Source organism: Arachis hypogaea, chromosome 1 (genome assembly GCF_003086295.3).
Source record: "Arachis hypogaea cultivar Tifrunner chromosome 1, arahy.Tifrunner.gnm2.J5K5, whole genome shotgun sequence".
NCBI classification, from domain to species: domain Eukaryota; kingdom Viridiplantae; phylum Streptophyta; class Magnoliopsida; order Fabales; family Fabaceae; genus Arachis; species Arachis hypogaea.
In genome coordinates, this window is record NC_092036.1 from 50,999,603 (window position 1) to 51,019,670 (window position 20,068).

General features: G+C 37.1%; 1 non-coding gene across 1 annotated transcript; it reads right to left on the reverse strand.

The window, feature by feature from the left end:
* Window positions 1-11,597: 11,597 nt before the first annotated feature.
* On the reverse strand, window positions 11,598-11,705 carry LOC112713491 (small nucleolar RNA R71). The gene has a single exon (XR_003158468.1). It is a non-coding gene; the product is annotated as a small nucleolar RNA R71 (small nucleolar RNA).
* Window positions 11,706-20,068: the final 8,363 nt, after the last annotated feature.

Genomic DNA, 20,068 nt, shown 5'->3' on the forward strand with positions numbered 1-20,068 from the left:
CGTGACCTGCAAATTCGACGTAAAAGAGTGTTTCGGCAGAGAGTTGTGCTGGCTTGGGGTAGGAAGTATGCTAAAAGCACAAATTTGGGCACGCGAACGCGTGACTGACGCATTCGCGTCAGTTGCACATATGGCCATCCACGCGAGCGCGTGCACAATGCGAACGCGTCGTATGAAAATTTGGCTCCCAAGCCATGCGAACAGAGAGTCACGCGGGAGCGCGGCGGGCTTCGTGCAAATCGCACAAAATCAAGGGCATGCGGACGCGTGCTTGATACTTACGCATCATTATGAAAAATTTGCAACCCATGCGTACGCGTGCAGCACGCGTATGCGTCACTTGCGCCGCCTAGTTTTCTTTATCTCTCTCCCAATCCTAAATCTCTCTTATTCTTTTATCCTTTTATTTTTCTCTCCTCATAATATTTATCTCTTTTATTTTTCAGTTCTTCTTTGCTTGAGGACAAGCAAACCTTTAAGTTTGGTGTTGACGCTACGCTTATAGGTTTTCTAGCACAAAAGGGAGGCGAATCATCTTTATTAAGGAACACAACCTGAAGAATAAAGCGACCGCTAGGATAACTAAGGTGGTTGAGTTCCTTTCATCTTTATTCCTCCCCTCTTTTTCTATGTTATGTTCCAATTTTCTGTTATTTTGCTTTGTTTGTTGCATGATCCTTTATTAGTGAGAATCCTAGGACTAGTTTAGTTTTCCCTTAAGTGCTTGAAAAAAAATTTAGAGTATGTATTGCATGAGAAATTGAGTTAATTTTAAAGAGTAGTCTTATTTACTTAAATATGGTGGTATTTTCTGTAATTCTGAAAGTGAAGTTTATGAATGTTAAAATTGTTGGCTCTTGAAAGAATGATGAAAGAAGAGAAATGTTATTGATAATCTGAAAAATCATAAAATTGATTCTTGAAGCAAGAAAAAGCACTGAAAAACACAAAGCTTGCGAAAAAAAAGCAAGCAGAAAAAGCCAATAAACCTTTAAACTAAAAAAGGATAAAAAGGATCCAAGGCTTTGAGAATTAATGGATAGGAGGGCCCAAAGGAATAAAATCCTAGCCTAAGCGGCTAAATCAAGCTGTCCCTAACCATGTGCTTGTGGCGTGAAGGTGTCAAGTGAAAAGCTTGAGACTGAGCGATTAAAGTCGTGATCCAAAGTAAAAAGAGTGTGCCAAAGAACTCTGGGCACTTCTAACTGGGGACTCTAGCAAAGCTGAGTCACAATCTGAAAAGTTCACCCAGTTATGTGTTTGTGGCATTTATGTATCTGGTGGTAATACTGAAAAACAAAATGCTTAGGGTCACGGCCAAGACTCATAAAAGTAGCTGTGCTCAAGAATTAACATACTGAACTAGGAGAATCAATAACACTATCTGAATTCTGAGTTCCTATGGATTCCAATCATTCTGAACTTTAAAGGATAAAGTGAAATGCCAAAACTATTCAGGATTGCAGTTGTAAACCCCACTATAAGAAGAGACATGGGCTTAATCGAACTCTCATTCTCATGCAAATTCACATCCTAAGCTTATATTAGTTTTGGTTGCTTGAGGACAAGCAACAATTTAAGTTTAGTGTTGTGATGCGTGAGCATCTTTCCTATCTTTTCCTAGTGAATTTGCATCTAATTTGTTGAGTTTAATTAAGAATTAATTATATTTTAGCCACTATGGATGCTATTTTGAGTTTTGTGCAATTTTATTTATTTTAGGTAACATTCGGCTGGATTTGATGGAGTTTCTGCAACACAAGAATCAAAAGAGATGGCTGCGAGAAGTGACGCACACGCGTGCCTGACACGTGCGCGTGAATTGGAGGTATCCATGGCGACGCGTGCGCGTGACTGACGCGTACGCATGACTTGAAGATTTGCTCAGCGACGCGTACGCGAGACCGACGCGTCCGCGTGACTTGCGGAAAAGACCATCGACGCGTACGCATGACATGCACCACGTGCAAAAAATATAGAAACTGCTAGGGGGTGATTTCTGGGCCCCATTTTAGCACCCAAGTTAGGCACGGATCCAGTGAAGCGGTCCCCACGTTACAAGACGCGGAGGAGTTAGTTAATTCTGATTTAAATTCAAATTTGTTTTTAAAATAGGAAAAGATATTATCTTAATTTTAAATATTAGATTTTAAATTAATTAGGATTAGTTATAAAAAGGGGAGACTTCTCTTCTATTAGAGAGATTACATTAGGGGATTCCATTAGGGAATTCTATACAAATTTACATCTCACATTCCATGAGCAACTAATCCTCCATTGTTAAGGTTAGGAGCTCTGCCTATTTGTATGGATTGATTTTATTGCTTTTTCTATTTTAATTTATGCATGGATTTATAATTTAAGAATTATTTTCGCTCTTTATTTTATGAATTTGGGTGGAACGGAAGTATGGCCCTCCTTCTATTTGAGTTCTTGTAAAACTTGGAAAAGCTCTTTACTTGAACAACCGCTTGAAAACATATTCTCCTAAATTTTAATTATCTGGATTTAACGGGATACGTGACATATAATCCTTCTATTTTTGGGTAATTAGAATTTATGTGGCATGCAAACTGGAATTTGATCATGTAGCTTCTAATTGGAACTAATTGACCAAGGAATTGGCAGTTAATGAATTTTAGAGGAGACTAGAAAAGTCTAAGAAATTAGGGTCTAGTCACATATAGTTTGCCATAAATTAAATCCTACATAATTAAAGTAGTTAGTAAGAAAAGTAAATCCGGAAAAAATAGATAACTCTGAAGCCTTAACTATTTTCTCCATATTTTATTCCCAATTTATTTAATTGTCTATACTTTTGATATTCTGAATTCGAACTTAAACCTTTTGAACATCTCAAAACCAATTTCTGCTTGCCCAACTAAGCCAATCAATCAGCTATTGTTGCTTAATCTATCAATCTTCGTGGGATCGACCCTTACTCACGTAAGGTATTACTTGGTACGACCCAGTGCACTTGCCGGTTAGTAGTGTGGGTTATAAAATACCGCACCAAGTTTTTGCCGTGATGGTCCGACCTTTCCATGAGATATCTGTCTAGCCGACCTTCTCTAGCCAGCTTTTCTATCATATTTTTGAGGTCATAACAATCATTTGTTGAGTGACCATATAGCTTATGGTACTCACAGTAGTCGCCACGACTCCCCCCCCCCTTTGTTTTTGATGGGCCTTGGGGGTGGTAGTCTTTCAATATGACAAATTTTCCTGTAGACATCAACTAGGGAAACTCGTAGAGGAGTATAGGAGTGGTATCTCCTAGGCTTTTCAGGGCCGACTTCCTCTTTTTTCTTGGGCTCTTTCGCTTTCTCTTTTGATGAGTGAGAGTGCCCAGGTCGCCAAATTGGCTCTCGGAGCCTGGCATTTTCCTCCATATTGATGTACTTCTCAGCTCTTTCCTGTACATCACTCAGGGAGGTCGGGTGCCTTTTCGAGATGGACTGGGAGAAGGGACCTTCTCGGAGTCCATTTACTAGGCCCATAATCACTGCGTCCGTGGGCAGGTCTTGAATCTCCAAGCACGCTTTGTTGAACCTTTCCATGTAGTCCCTTAAAGGTTCTCCGACCTCCTGTTTTACTCCCAGGAGGCTCGGTGCGTGCTTTACTTTATCCTTTTGGATCTAGAATCGCATGAGGAACTTCTGCGAGAGGTTGTCGAAACTACTAACTGACCTCGAGGGGAGATTATGGAACCACTTCATCGCTTCTTTAGTTAGGGTTGTCGGGAAAGTCTTGCAGCGAGTAGCATCAGAAGCGTCGGCTAGGTACATCCGACTTTTAAAATTGCTTAAATGATGCTTTGGATTCGTAGTTCCGTTGTAGAGGTTCATATCGGGGCTTTTAAAGTTTCTTGGCGCTTTTGCCCTCATTATATCCTCACTGAACGGATCTTCCCCTCCCAAGGAAGAGACTTCTCGGTCACTGCGAACGTTTCGACTTCGAAGCGCAGACTCTAGTCTCAAGAGCTTTTTCTTCAAGCTCCTTTGGTCGCTCGATCTCACTTCTCAAATTTCTCTCTGCTTCTCAGTGTCGTTCTAGCTCTTGCTCTAGCTGCTCCAGGCGCCCCTGGTGGCCGTGGAACAATCCCATGAAGTCAGCCGCATGGGGCTGTCCTTCCTTTCCTGATTCGCACCCTTCAGAGGAGTTTACCTTCAGGTCTTTTACCCCTGAAGTGCCTTTTCTATGCTGGTTAGTCACCCCTTGATGAGTGATTATATCCCTGTCGTCATTTCCAACGTCTTGGTTCTCTTGCTCGGAATTGGATGCTGTATTGCCATCTTCGTGCAAGTCTTCCACCATTACTGGTTGATCTCTCGTGTCCCCGGTAACGGCGCCAATGTTACGTGGGTAACCTAAACTTAATGGATTGGGCTTATAAGGTTGGCCCAAACATCAAGATGAGATGGTCTCTGACTTAGTTTACGTCTGGGAGCCGCCGTCCGACTAGAGTGTATGAAGGAATGGGGGTGATACCTGCAAAGACACTCTGATGCCTAAGTCAGCAAAGGGTTTTAGCAGGTTTAGAGAATATTGGAACTTGGAGATACCTGAAAGGTGTTAGGGTATTTATAGTGGTGAACCAATAACCACCGTTGGAGTAGTTCCACCTTTTCAGGTGGATAACCGTCCCTTTATCTTAGGAAAGTTGAGATATGGCTCCTGGAAGTGAGTTGAGAGATTTTAGGGGCAGTTACTTATTTGAATAAGGGTTATCTGTCTGCCAGCTAATCTTCGATCCCGACTTCTTTAAAGTTGAGTCACTACTACATAATTGACTTTTACTAACATTTAAAAAATGTTACTAAATCATTTTAAAATGTTAACTATGTATATTAGTAACATTTTAACAAATGTTAAATATACCCTATGTTACTAAAGAGTTTTACTAATATTTTTATAAAGATTTAATAACATTTAATAAAAATGTTACAATAGATCTTCTATAGTAATATTATGAGAAATGTTACAATAGATCTTTCTTAGTAACACTTAAAGAAATGTTACAATAGATATATTTTGTAACACTTAGAAAAATGTTACCATAGATATTTTTTGTAACATTTAGAAAAAATGTTACCATAGATATTTTTTGTAACACTTAAAAAATGTTACAATAAATATTTTATGTAACACTTAGAAAAATATTACCAAAGATATTTTTTGTAACACTTCAAAAAATGTTACCATAAATATTTTTTGTAACACTTAAAAAATATTACAAAAGATCTTTAGTAACATTTTTTTAGTTATATTATACTATTTTTTATTTTTTATTTTACATTATACATGATATAAATATACTAAAATTAATTACTACAACATGAAATATTTCATTAAATTCACAAATTTACAAAATGAAACTTTTATAGCCTGTTTCATTAATCAATAATCATTGTACAAATTTGCTTCGTGATGCAAATAAAATGAAAAAAGAAAAAATACTTATAACACTTAAATTCTATAAACATTCCATATAAAAAAGAAAAGAAAAATGATACTATACATAAAAAACTTAGTCCTTATACTAATCCTAGAAAAATGTATTTATCTGCTTGACTAGCTCATCGCTGCGATGACTTATTACCATTCCCTTAAACCAGTCAACCAAATTCATCTTCAACCAAGTTCATCTGATGCACATCAAACAAAAAATTAATAAGAACTCATATAGTGGGCAGAAATAAAATCTGAAGAAAAATAATCATGAAATCACCTCTGCAGGTGGTCTGGAATTCGAAGTAAAGTTTCCACCTTCATAGACTGAACAATAATTACAAGCAGCCAAAAGTCCAACACAAGGACAACTCACTATAACACCAAATCAAAGGAGTATCCGAATCTGTGTAAAAATCTGAAACTTATGTGGCAAAAATTGAAAGGAGTAACCGAAATTAAATAGGTTGAGCAAATATTAGATAATAAATTTATCAATTAATCTGGATGTAGTAATAATTTTTGTTAGTTACAAGAAGCTGCAAGCAGGGAATGAATGATTTTGATTTTGAGTGTAGAGTTGTGGAGATGAGGTAAGGTGAGTGCACAGCACATACTTGATGAATTGATCACTCAAACATTGCAGAATGCAGAGTATCAAAGTGAATAATAGGGAACAATAAGTACCATCAATTTAGGAACCAACATAAATATACAAGTTGAAAAGAACATGACAAAATAGCCCAAAGATAGGTTCACGGGTCACTACACTATTAACCTCTTTCTAGTAAGATATAAGAGTGTGAATCCCACTAGCTACATGCCAACAATTTATTTCATACTATTATATTTCAACAATATTATTTCTTTATTGTAATTCATTTATCTTTAAATTTCTGTACTCTCAAGTCTGAATCTCCATCTATATTTCATTATTCTCATCACAGAAACTAAAGCATTATTTATCAGTTTAGCTTGGCTGCAAAACATAATTGCTATAGCAAAAAAGTTTATTAGCTTTCTATTATTACCTTCTAAAAAGTAGCTTAAAAGAATGACTATGAGCAAAGTGTGACACATATATAATTAGCTCAACTGTTCATATTTTTTGTGTATAGCAACAGGTTTAATTACTTTATCATTCATTCACCTTCATGGACTCAGCTCCTTAATATTTGGATTTTTTTTTTTGAAAAATTGAAAGAATAAGATAAACATTCTGATCCTCTCATACTAATTAATCAAGTCTAGTAGCATTATGCAAAGATTGGTTAACAAAAACAGAAATGGAAAATTGGAAGGAAAAAAAGTTAATAAAGAGGCAAACCCGATTAAGAGTGATATTAAATTGTCCAATTTTAAAGAACTATATATGAGTCCTTCTATGCCAGCAGCAATCAAATTGAGGATTTAAGATTACACAGATTCCAGTTCTATTTGTCAAAATATTCAAACAAAACTAAAGAGGTAAAAGAGAAGAAAACATAACTAGAGTCTACTAAAAAAACAGAATTCATCGCAGCAGCACATCAGAAAAATTGTGTAAATACAAACAATAAATTCAGAAGGATTTGAATAACAGTAGAAGCAGCTTTAAAGAAAATACCTATTCTACTATTTTTCAAGGGGAAAAATAGAAAATAAATTAAAGAAAGAGTGAGAGACCATACCTTATCACTGTTTGACAGCAAGTCCACCATGTCTGATTTCATTTGAACTAGAATTGTTATCATAAAATCTTTTTTAAATCTTCTTATTTTGTATCAAATTAATTACTACTCTATACAACAATTTCATCTAGAATCAATATATGAGTTTTTCCAATTGACAATATCAAACAAAACAGAAATTAGAAATTAGAATCCTAACTTAGTAAGAAAAAACAACTAGAAAACAGAGGATATGAAAACCTAATAATGTATGATTTTTAACAACTTAATAAGAAAATAAACATGTTTCGAGATCGATAAATGAAAATCTAAATTCAAAACCTAACTACTAAATAACCAATTAAAAACTTAAATCAACTAATAATTATATAGCAAATTAATTATTACGTAAAGATTAAAGAAGATTTAAGGAGCAAGAAACTAACTAAACAAGAGAACTGGAACTTACCAGGTCGTGGGACGAGCAGACGATGAAACCGGCGAAAAGACGGCAGTGCAGGCGAGAAGACGACGGCATGAGAGGATGAACCAGAGGCGAGACAACATGAGCTGGAGTGAAAGTGAGAACACCGGATTGTGGTTTCGGTTCACGAACTGTGAGATCGAAGAGGCGGAACGAGAGTTCGAAGAGGCGGAGGGAGAGGTGGTATCACAGCTTCGAGAGTGGGAGTGAGAACAACATTCAGACACGTGAAATTGGAGGAAAATGAAGAGAACCCAGCTTCGATATTCTAGGTTTTATGAAATTGGGGGAAAATGAAATTTGGTAACAGATGAGCGGATAATTTATGCGCTTTTGGCATTGTTTTTATATAGTTTTTAGTATGATTTAGTTAGTTTTTAGTATATTTTTATTAGTTTTTAAGTAAAATTCACATTTCTAGACTTTACTATGAGTTTTTGTGTTTTTCTGTGATTTCAGGTATTTTCTGGCTGAAATTGAGGGACCTGAGCACAAATCTGATTCAGAGGCTGAAAAAGGGCTGCTGATGCTGTTGGATTCTGACCTCCCTTCACTCGAAGTATATTTTCTGGAGCTACAGAACTCAAAATGGTGCGCTCTCAATTGCGTCGGAAAGTAGACATCTAGGGCTTTTCAGCAATATATAATAGTCCATACTTTGCTCGAGTTTTGACGATGAAAACTAGCATTCAAACGCCCCTTCTCTGTCCTACTCTGAAGTTAAAACGCCAGAGCTGGTATAAAAGTTGGCGTTAAACGCCCAAACAGGCACCAAAGCTGGCATTTAAACTCTAAGAGAAGCCTCTACACGTGTAAAGCTCAATGCTTAGCCCAAGCACACACCATGTGGGTCCGGAAGTGGATTTCTGTATTATTTACCTATTTCTGTAAACACTAGTAGCTAGTTTCATTATAAATAGGACCTTTTACTATTGTATTTTCATCTTTGGATCATAGAGACATTCTGGACGATATATTTTCCTTAGACTTTGAGGCTGGCCTCTCAGCCATACCTAGACCTTGTTCTTATGTATTTTCAACGGTGGAGTTTCTACACACCATAGATTAAGGGTGTGGAGCTCTGCTGTTCCTCGAGTATTAATGCAATTACTACTGTTTTCTATTCAATTCATGCTTATTCGTATTCTAAGATATTCGCTTGCACTTCAACCTGATGAATGTGATGATCCGTGACACTCATCATCATTCTCACCTATGAACGCGTGACTGACAACCACTTCCGTTCTACTTAAGATTGAGCGTGTATCTCTTGGACTCCTGACTCATGCGTGTTGATTGCCTCTCCTGACAACAGAGCCCTCAACTCCTTGAGATCAGAGTCTTCGTGGTATAAGCTAGAATTATTGGCGGCCATTCCTGAGATCCGGAAAGTCTAAACCTTGTCTGTGGTATTCCGAGTAGGATCTGGGAAGGGATGACTGTGACGAGCTTCAAACTCACGAGTATTGGGCGTAGTGATAGATGCAAAAGGATCACCAGATTCTATTCCAACATGATCAAGAACCTACAAATGATTAGCCGTGCGGTGACAGCGCATTTGGACCATTTTCACTGAGAGGACGGGAATTAGCCATTGACAACGGTGATGCCCAACATACAGCTTGCCATAGAAAGGAGTATGAAGGACTGGATGAAGGCAGTAGGAAAGCAGAGATTCAAGAGGGATGAAGCATCTCCATACGCTTATCTGAAATTCCCACCAATGAATTACATAAGTATCTCTATCTTTATTTTATGTTTTATTTATCTTTTAATTATGAAAACTCCATAACCCATTTGAATCCACCTGACTGAGATTTACAAGGTGACCATAGCTTGCTTCAAGCCGACAATCTCCGTGGGATCGACCCTTACTCATGTAAGGTTTATTACTTGGACGACCCAGTGCACTTGCTGGTTAGTTGTGCGAAGTTGTGAAAAAAAGTTGAGATTACAATTGTGCGTACCAAGTTGTTGGCGCCATTGTGTATCACAATTTCGTGCACCAAGTTTTTGGCGCTGTTGCCAGGGACTGTTCGAGTTTGGACAACTGACGGTTCATCTTGTTGCTCAGATTAGGTAATTTTCTTTTTGTTTCAATTTTTATTTTATTCTCAAAAAGTTTTCAAAAATATTTCAAAATTTTTTCTTCTTTTTCGTTCTTTTCAAAATAATTTTTGAAAAATCCAAAAAAAAATTTCATAAAATCATAAAAACTCAAAAATATTTCATGGTTGTTATTTGAATCTAGGGCCAAATTTTAAGTTTGGTGTCAATTGCATGATTTTAATTGACTTGCAATTTTTGAAACACATGCATTGTGTTCTTGATGATCTTCAAGTCGTTCTTGATGAATTGCCTTGTTTAATCTTCATGATTTATTGATTTGCACTGCATGATGTTCTACATATTCATTCTTGCATTCATATGGCCCAAACACGAGAAAGTTCTAAGTTTGGTGTCCTCCATGTTTTCTTTCATTAAGAAAACCGAGTTCTTGATGTTCATCTTGATCTTCAAGATTGTTCTTGGTGTTCATCTTGACGTTCATAATGTTCTTGCATATATCTTGTGTTTTGATCCAAGAATTATATGTTTTAACTCATTTTGTTATTTTTTAAAATTGAAAACATATCTTCTTGAATAAAGGATTTAGCAAAATGAAGATCCAAGAACATAAAGTAGAGGAATTACAGAGAAAAAGCTAGGCATTCAAAACGCCCATTGAAGAAGAAAAACTGGCATTTAAATGCCAGCTAGGGTACCTGGCTGGGCGTTTAAACGCCCAAACCATGCAACAATTGGGCATTAAACGCCCAAAACATGCAGCTCCTGGGCGTTTAACGCCAGGATGACACAAGGAGAGAAATTTTGTTTTCAAATCAAATCTTTTTCAAATCTTCATATTTTTTTTAAAAAATCAAATCCTTTTCAAATCAAATATTTTCAATCATATCTTTTTCAAAATCATATCTTTTCAAACATATCTTTTTCAAAAATCAAATCTTTTTAATTTTTTTTTCAAATCTTTTTCAAAATAAATTTCAATCATATATTTTTAATCATATCTTTTTCAAATCATATCTTTTTTCAAAAAAAAATTGATTTCAAAAATCTTTTCTAAACTTCCTATCTTTTCAAAAATTGATTTTCAAATCTTTTTCAACTAACTAATTGATTTTTTTTGTTTTACTATTTCTTATCTTTTTCAAAACCACAACCAATTTTTCAAAAATTCATTTTAAATTTTATTCTTTTAATTTTTGAAAATTTCTCCCCCCTCTCTTATCTTTTTCTATTTAACCACTAACGTTCCTTCTCCATTATCAATTCGAACTCCATCTCTCTTGGTGTGTTAGAATTCTTCCTTACCTACCTCATCCTTCCATTCTTGTTTTCCTCTGACACCTCAAGGAATCCCTATACTGTGACATAGAGGATTCTATATTTTTTGTTTTCTTCTCTTTCATATGAGTAAGAACAAAGATAAAGGCATACTTGTTGAAGCTGATCCTGAACTTGAAAGGACTCTAAAGAGGAAGCTAAGAGCAGCTAAAGCACAAAACTCTGAAGAGGACCTTACTGAAATTTTTAAAAAGGAAGCAGCAAAAGAAACAATCATGGCCAAACCAAACAACAATGCAAGGAACATGCTTGGTGATTTCACTACACCAACTTCCAACTTCTATGGAAAAAGCATCTCAATCCCTGCCATAGGAGCAAACAATTTTGAGCTAAAGTCTCAATTAGTTTCTCTACTGCAACAGAACTGCAAGTTTTATGGACTTCCATCAGAAGACCCTTATCAATTTTTAACTGAGTTCTTGCAGATCTGTGATACTGTTAAGACCAATGGAGTTGATCCTGAAGTCTACAAGCTTATGCTTTTCCCCTTTGCTGTAAGAGATAGAGCTAGAACATGGTTGGACTCACAACCTAGAGATATCCTGGACTCTTGGGATAAGCTGGTCACGGCTTTCTTAGCCAAGTTCTTTCCTCCTCAAAAGCTGAGCAAGCTTAGAGTGGATGTTCAGACCTTCAGACAAAAAGATGGTGAGTCCCTCTATGAAGCTTGGGAAAGATACAAGTAGCTGACCAAAAAGTGTCCTTCTGACATGCTTTCAGAATGGACCACATTAGATATATTCTATCATGGTCTGTTTGAATTTTCCAAGATGTCACTGGACTATTCTACAGGTGGATCCATTCACCTAAAAAAAATGCCTGCAGAAGATCAGAAACTTATTGAAATGGTTGCAAATAACTAATTCATTTATACCTCTGAGAGGAATCCTGTGAGTAATGGGACGCCTCAAAAGAGAAGAGTTCTTGAAATTGATGCTCTAAATGCCATACTGGCTCAGAATAAAATATTGACCCAACAAGTCAATATGATCTCTCATAGTCTAAATGGATTGCAAAATGCATCCAACAGTACTAAAGAAGCATCTTCTGAAGAAGAAGCTTATGATCCTGAGAACCCTGCAATGGCAGAGGTGAATTACATGGGTGAAGCCTTTGGCAACACCTATAATCCTTCATGGAAAAATCATCCAAATTTTTCATCGAAGGATCAACAGAAGCAAGGCTTCAATAATAACAATGGTGGAAGAAACAGGTTTAGCAATAGCAAACCTTTCCCATCATCATCTCAGCAACAGACAGAGCATTCTGAGCAGAATCCTTCTAGCTTAGCAAACATAGTCTCTGATCTATCTAAGGCCACTCTTAGTTTCATGACTGAAACAAGATCCTCCATTAGAAATTTGGAGGCACAAGTGGGCCAGCTGAGTAAAAGGGTTACTGAAACTCCTCATAGCACTCTCCCAAGCAATACAGAAGAGAATCCCAAAGGAGAGTGCAAGGCCATTGATATAATCAATATGGCCGAAACCTTAGAAGGGGAGGAGGACGTGAATCCCAATAAGGAAGACCTCAGGGGACGTCCAATATCAGTACGGAATTCCCTAATGAGGAACCAAAGGAATTTGAGGCTTATACAGAGACCATAGAGATTCCCTTGGACCTTCTTTTACCATTCATGAGCTCTGATAACTATTCATCTTCTGAAGAGGATGAAGACATTGTTGAAGGGCAAGTTGCCCAATATTTAGGAGCAATCATGAAGCTGAATGCCAAGCTGTTTGGTAATGAGACTTAGGAGGAAGAGCCTCCCTTGCTCACCAATGAACTGAATACATTGATTCAGCAAAATTTACCTAAAAAAACAGGATCCTGGTAAATTCTTAATACCCTGTACCATAGACACCATAACCTTTGAAAAAGCTATGTGTGACCTGAGGTCAGGGATAAACATGATGCCCCTCTTTATAATGGAGAGACTGGGAATCTATGAGGTACAGGCTGCCAAATTCTCATTGGAGATGGCAGATAAATCTCTGAAAAAGGTTTATGAACTAGTAGAGGACGTGCTAGTGAAGGTTGAAGGCCTTTACTTTCCTGCTGATTTCATAATCCTAGACACTAGGAGGGATGAGGATGAATCCATCACCCTTGGAAGACCCTTCCTAGCCACAGCAAGAGCTGTAATTGATGTTGACAGAGGAGAGTTGATCCTTCATGTGAATGAAGAATGCCTTGTAGTAAAGACTCAAGGTTCTCCATCTGTAACCATGAAGAGTAAGCATGAAGAGCTTCTCCCAATACAGAGTCAAATAGAGCCCCCACATTCAAACTCAAAGTTTGGTATTGGGAGGCCACAGCCAAACTCTAAGTTTGGTGTTCAGAGATCTCAACCATACTCTGATCATCTGTGAGGCTCCATGAGAGCTCACTGTCAAGCTATTGACATTAAAGAAGCGCTTATTGGGAGGCAACCCAATTTTATTTTAATTTTTATCTATATTATTTTGTTTTCTTTTAGGTTGATGATCATGTGAAGTCACAAAGACAATTACAAAAATAAAGAAAAAAATCAAAAATAGCATTGAAAATAGCACACCCTGGAGGAAGGACTTACTGGCATTTAAACGCTAGTAAGGGTAGCAAAATGGGCGTTTAAACGCCCAATCTGGCACCTTTCTGGGCGTTTAAACGCCAGAATAGGGCACCAGACTGGCGTTTAAATGCCAAAATAGGGCAACAAACTGGCGTTTAGACACGAGAATAGGAAGGAAAGCTGGCGTTTAAACGCCAGAAAAAGGCAGCAAACTGGCGTTTAAACTCCAGAATTGCACTCTAAGGCATTGTGAATGCCCAATTGGAGCAGGGATGAAGAATTCCTTGACCCCTCAGGATCTGTGGACCCCACAAGATCCCCACCAACCTCAACTCATTCTCTCTCCTCTTCACACCTTTCTACAACACTCTTCCCCAAATACCCTTCACCAATCACCTCCATATCTCTTCCCCAAATATCATTCACCAATCACTTCCTTAACTCTTCCCCAAAAACCCCACCCACCTTCAGAATTCAAAACTATTTCCCTCCCAAACCCACCCAAACCATTCGGCCACTCTCCCTATAAATACCCCCATTCACTCCTTCATTTTCACACATCACAAACACCTTCTTCCCATCTTGGCCGAACCCTATACACCCTCCATCTCCTCTATTTTCTTCTTCTTCTACATCTTTCCTTCTTCTTTTGCTCGAGGACGAGCAAATATTTTAAGTTTGGTGTGGTAAAAGCGTTGCTTTTTATTTTTCCATAACCATTTATGGCACCTAAGGCCAGAGAAACCTCTAGAAAGAGGAAAGGGAAGGCAATTGCTTCCACCTCTGAGTCATGAGAGATGGAGAGATTCATCTCAAAGGTCCTTCAAGACCACTTCTATGAAGTTGTGGCCAAGAAGAAGGTGATCCCTGATGTCCCTTTTAGGCTCAAAAAGGGCGAATATCTGGAGATCCGACAAGAGATCCGAAGAAGAGATCCAAAGAAGAGGTTGGGAAGTTCTTGCCAACCCCATTCAATAAGTTAGAATCTTAATGGTTCAAGAGTTTCTATGCAAATGCATGGATCACTAGGAACCATGATCAAAGTATGAACCCAAACCCAAAGAATTGGCTTACAATAGTTCGGGGAAAATACTTAGATTTCAGTCCAGAAAACGTGAGGCTAGCGTTCAACTTGCCAATGATGGAAGAAAACACATGCCTCTACACTAGAAGGGTCAACTTTGATTAAAAGTTGGACCAAGTCCTCATGGACATATGTGTGGAAGGAGCTCAATGGAAAAGAGACTCAAGAGGCAATCTGGTTCAATTGAGAAGACCGGATCTTAAGCCTGTGGCTAGAGGATGGTTGGAGTTCATCCAACGCTTTATCATTCCCACTAGCAACCAATCTGAGGTAACTGTGGATCGGGCCATCATGATCGATAGTATCATGATTGGAGAGGAAGTAGAAGTTCATGAAATCATACCTCTAGAACTCTACAAGGTGGCTGACAAGCCCTCACCTTTGGCAAGATTAGCCTTTCCTCATCTCATATGTCACCTTTGCTATTCAGCTGGGATTGTCATAGAGGGAGACATCCTCATTGAAGAGGACAAGCCCATCACTAAGAAGAGGATGGAGCAAACTAGAGAGCCCATTTATGGCACTCAACAAGAGCATGAGGAAGTCCCTCATCAAGAAATCCCTGAGGGCCTCAAGGGATGCAATTTTCTCCACACAATTATTGGGAGCAACTCAACACTTCTTTGGAAAGCTTGAGTTACAACATGGACCAATTAAGGGTGGAACACCAAGAGCACTCCATCATTCTCCATGAGATTAGAGAAGATCAAAGAGCTATGAGGGAGGAGCAACAAAGGCAAGGAAGAGGCATAGAAGAGCTCAAGAGCACCATTGGTTCTTCAAGAGGAGGAAGATGCCACCCTCACTAAGGTAGACTCATTCCTTAATCTCCTTGTCTATTTATTTTTCTGTTTTTTGTCTTTATGCTGAAGGTTTATCTATGTTTGTGTCTTCATTACATGATCATTAGTGTCTAGTGTCTATGTCTTAAAGCTATGAATAACTCCATGAATTCTTCACCTCTCTTAAATGAAAAATATGCTTAATTACAAAAGAACAAGAAGTACTTGGATTTCAAATTTTATCTTGGAACTAGTTTAATTATTTTGATGTGGTGGCAATACTTTTTGTTCTCTGAATGAAAGCTTGAATAGTGCATATTTTTTATCTTGTTGTTTATGAATGTTAAAAATATTAGCTCTTGAAAGAATAATGAAAAAGGAGAAATGTTATTGATGATCTGAAAATCATAGAATTGATTCTTGAAGCAAGAAAAAGCAGTGAAAAAGAAGAAGCTTACAAAAAAAAAGAGAAAAGAAAAAAAGGGAGAAAAAGCAAGCAAAAAAAGCCAATAACTCTTTAAACCAAAAGGCAAGGGTAAAAAGGATCCAAGGCTTTGAGCATTAATGGATAGGAGGGCCCAAGGAAATAAAATCCAGGCCTAAGCGGCTAAATTAAGCTGTCCCAAACCATGTGCTTGTGTCATGAAGGTCCAAGTGAAAAGCTTGAGACTGAATAGTTAAAGTCGTGATCCAAAGCAAAAAGAGTGTGCTTAAGAACTCTAGACACCTCTAACTGGGGACTTTAGCAAAGCTGAGTCACAATCTAAAAAGGTTCACCCAGTTATGTGTCTATGGCATTTATCTATCCGGTGATAATACTGGAAAACAAAGTGCTTAAGGCCACGGCCAAGACTCATAAAATAACTGTGTTCAAGAATCAACGTACTGAACTTGGAGAATTAATAACACTATCTAAAATTCTAAGTTCCTATAGATAGGGGTGTAATCGGTTCGGTTTGGTTCAGTTTTGGACCGAAAACCAACCGAACCGACCTGATCGATTTTACAATGATACCAACCATTCGGTTGGCTGCTGTTTAAACAACCGATCCGAACCGAACCGAACCAACAGCGGTTTGGTTTGGTCGGTTTTTTTGGTTTTTTTACACCTAATAATTAATATTTAAATTACCATAAAATGAATTTTAAAACCGTCAATAAACTAGAATAACAAGAATATATTACATCCACATTCAATACAATTCAACTTAATTAAACATAAAATAAAGACAATTAAAAATGTCTAGCAAAACAACAAAAATAAACATACTTTAAACCGAAACAGTCACTTTAAAACAAATAAAAACCAAACAGTCACCATGCTTAATCTGAATCCACACCAGACTCATCATCATCTTTCCCGGTTGGTGCAATTTCTACAAAAATAAAACAAAAAAATCAATATAGATTATAAACATAAACATAATATAGATTATAAATTATAAACATATAAATCAGCATCCAAACTCATCAACTTCACTAAAAGTATTGTTTCCAGCAATAAATTCAACATTAATACTTGTTTAAAAATATTGTTTTCAACATTTAAAGCTTATATATGTGTAGCTTCGAGAGTAATAATTAAAATTTATAAATTAAAATAATGTGTGTGTGTGAGAGAGAGAGAATGATGTGCAGATACTTAGACAAAAGGAACACCCAAAATATCCCAAATCCATAACTTATAGAAAAAAGAACACCAAAAATTAAATTACAAAGATACTTAGACAGAAAAAGGTATCCAACTCCCTCATGTTCATAGTTATTAGTTAATTACAATTCATTATTCATCTACAATATATTTATCTATCTATCAATCTATCAATATATGCACAGAGAGAGTAAGCAAGTAAATGATAAGAAGAACCAAAGCAGAATTCATTTCATTAACAGCTCATAAGTAGAACCAAAGCAGCTCATAAGCAGCTCACAAACAGAATCATAATTAATTCATTTTTAAAGTCAATCAATAGAATTTAAATGACCATAAACAACCAGAGACAGCAACATAAAATTAATGAAATGAGGGACATGTATGTTCTATATATAAATTGAAAATTTCTCAATAATGATGATGATGATAACCTTTAATTCCAATGTGAGTTGTAACTTTTTCCAGTATTTTTAAATTTACAATTACATACACACATTCATTCAAAACAAGAGCAAAAAGACACCAAGATAAATTATATAATATTTAAAGTCATCCAACAGGATTAGCAAGTAGCAAGCCAAGACCTTTAAATGTATATTCTGGATTCAAACAGCTACACTTACATGATTATATATACTGAACAATAAAGGACTTATGGAAAACTGATCTTTTGATTGAAATTTGATACATTTTTCAAATTGAAGATTGGTGGGACATCTTAAACCATGATCATGTGTTCTGAGTATAAACAATAATAATAATACTCAAACAATTAACTAGTTCCATTATAATGTGATTGCCTGATTAGACACAAAGGCTATATTATTATTGGAGGTACAAAATGAAAGGGCAGCATCATTCAGGTTAAATCAAGTACAAATATTACTAAAAATCCAACTAAAGTTATATATTCTGTTGAAAAAATATTGCAGACTATGATCTTTATACAGAACAATTATTGAATTCAGCGAACAACAAGCGGATGGAAATGTGTGTCTTAATTAAGCTTGTTTTCACCATTCGGAATTAAAGATTTTTTAAGGCGATAATATATTTTAACATCCCCGGGTTAGGACATGAAAATTGATCCAAAAAGATTCTTCTATGTGTTTCATTGGTGAGTTTATTGACAATATATACATTAATTACTGTAAAAAAAATTATAACGAAGGACAAATTCTGAAGGACAAATTCTAACCTCCGAAGAAGATATTGTTCAGTTGCTTTTTGCAAGAGAGGGCTCGGCGACTGGACTGCTGCTCGGCGACCAGAGTGCTGTTCCGCTTAGGGTTTGTTGCCACGGCTTATGACTGGACGGCGACTTCGAGCGACGGTGGAGGACGCGAACCGGATGATGCTTCTGGGCTTCTGGCTTCACGATGGCGTTGCTCTTTGCTATGCATACGAGTCTGCGTCGGAGATGAATGGATGACTTGCGATGGCTTCGAGCGACGGTGGAGGGTTTCCTTGATGGTGGATGACGCTCTCTGGATCTTTGGCTCTCTCAACCTCTCATTCTCTCAGTCATGGCCGCATGGAGGAGGAAGAATAGAAGATGGGTTGGGAAGTGGGTGTCTGTGTGAATGAGGGCTGCGCGAGTGAAAGGGGAAGAGGGTGAAGGAGTTTCAGATTTAGGCTTTTATACCTAGGTTAAACTAAGGGTAAACTAGTAAAAACAATCACTAGAGAGCATCTGTCTCAGTTCGGTTCGGTTCGGTTTCGGTTCGGTTTCTACCAAACCAACCGAAAACCGAACCGAACCGATCGGTTTAATTCGAAAAAAACCAAAAAAACCGATTTTGTCGGTTTTTCATTTGTTTGTTATAATTTTTGGTTCGGTTTTACAGTATTTTTCGGTCCGGTTCGGTAACTTACACCCCTACCTATAGATGCCAATCATTCTGAATTTCAAAGGAAAAAGTGAGATGTCAGAACTGTTCAGAAGCAAAAAGCTACAAGCCTCGCTCATCTAATTAGAACTAAGTTTCATTGATACTGTGGGATTCATTGTATATTCTCTTCTTTTTATCCTATTTTATTTTCAGTTTCTTGGGGAAAAGCAACAATTTAAGTTTGGTGTTGTGATGAGCGGATAATTTATACGCTTTTTGGCATTGTTTTTATATAGTTTTTAGTATGATTTAGTTAGTTTTTAGTATATTTTTAATAGTTTTTAAGCAAAATTCACATTTCTAGAATTAACTATGAGTTTGTGTATTTTTCTGTAATTTCAGGCATTTTCTGGCTAAAATTGAGGGACCTGAGCACAAATCTGATTCAGAGGCTGAAAAAGGACTGCTGATGCTGTTGGATTCTGACCTCCCTGCACTCGAAGTGCATTTTCTGGAGCTACAGAACTCCAAATGGCGCACTCTTAATTGCGTTGGAAAGTAGACATCTCGGGCTTTCCAACAATATATAATAGTCCATACTTTGCTCGAGTTTTGACGATGAAAACTGGCGTTCAAACGCCTCTTCTCTACCCTATTCTGAAGTTAAAACGCCAGAACTGGCATAAAAGTTGGAGTTAAATGCCCAAATTGGCACTAAAGCTAGTGTTTAAATTCCAAGAGAAGCCTCTACACATGTGAAGCTCAATGCTCAGCCCAAGCACACACCAAGTGGGGCCGGAAGTGGATTTCTGCATCATTTACCTATTTCTGTAAACCCTAGTAGCTAGTTTCATTATAAATAGGACATTTTACTATTGTATTTTCATCTTTTGATCATAGAGACATTCTAGACGATATATTTTCCTTAAACTTGGAGGCTGGCCTCTCGGCCATGCCTAGACCTTGTTTTTATGTATTTTCAACGGTGGAGTTTCTACACACCATAGATTAAGGGTGTGGAGCTCTGCTGTTTCTTGAGTATTAATGCAATTACTACTATTTTCTATTCAATTCATGCTTATTCTTATTCTAAGATATTCACTTGCACTTCAACCTGATGAATGTGATGATCTGTGACACTCATCATCATTCTCACCTATGAACGTGTGACTG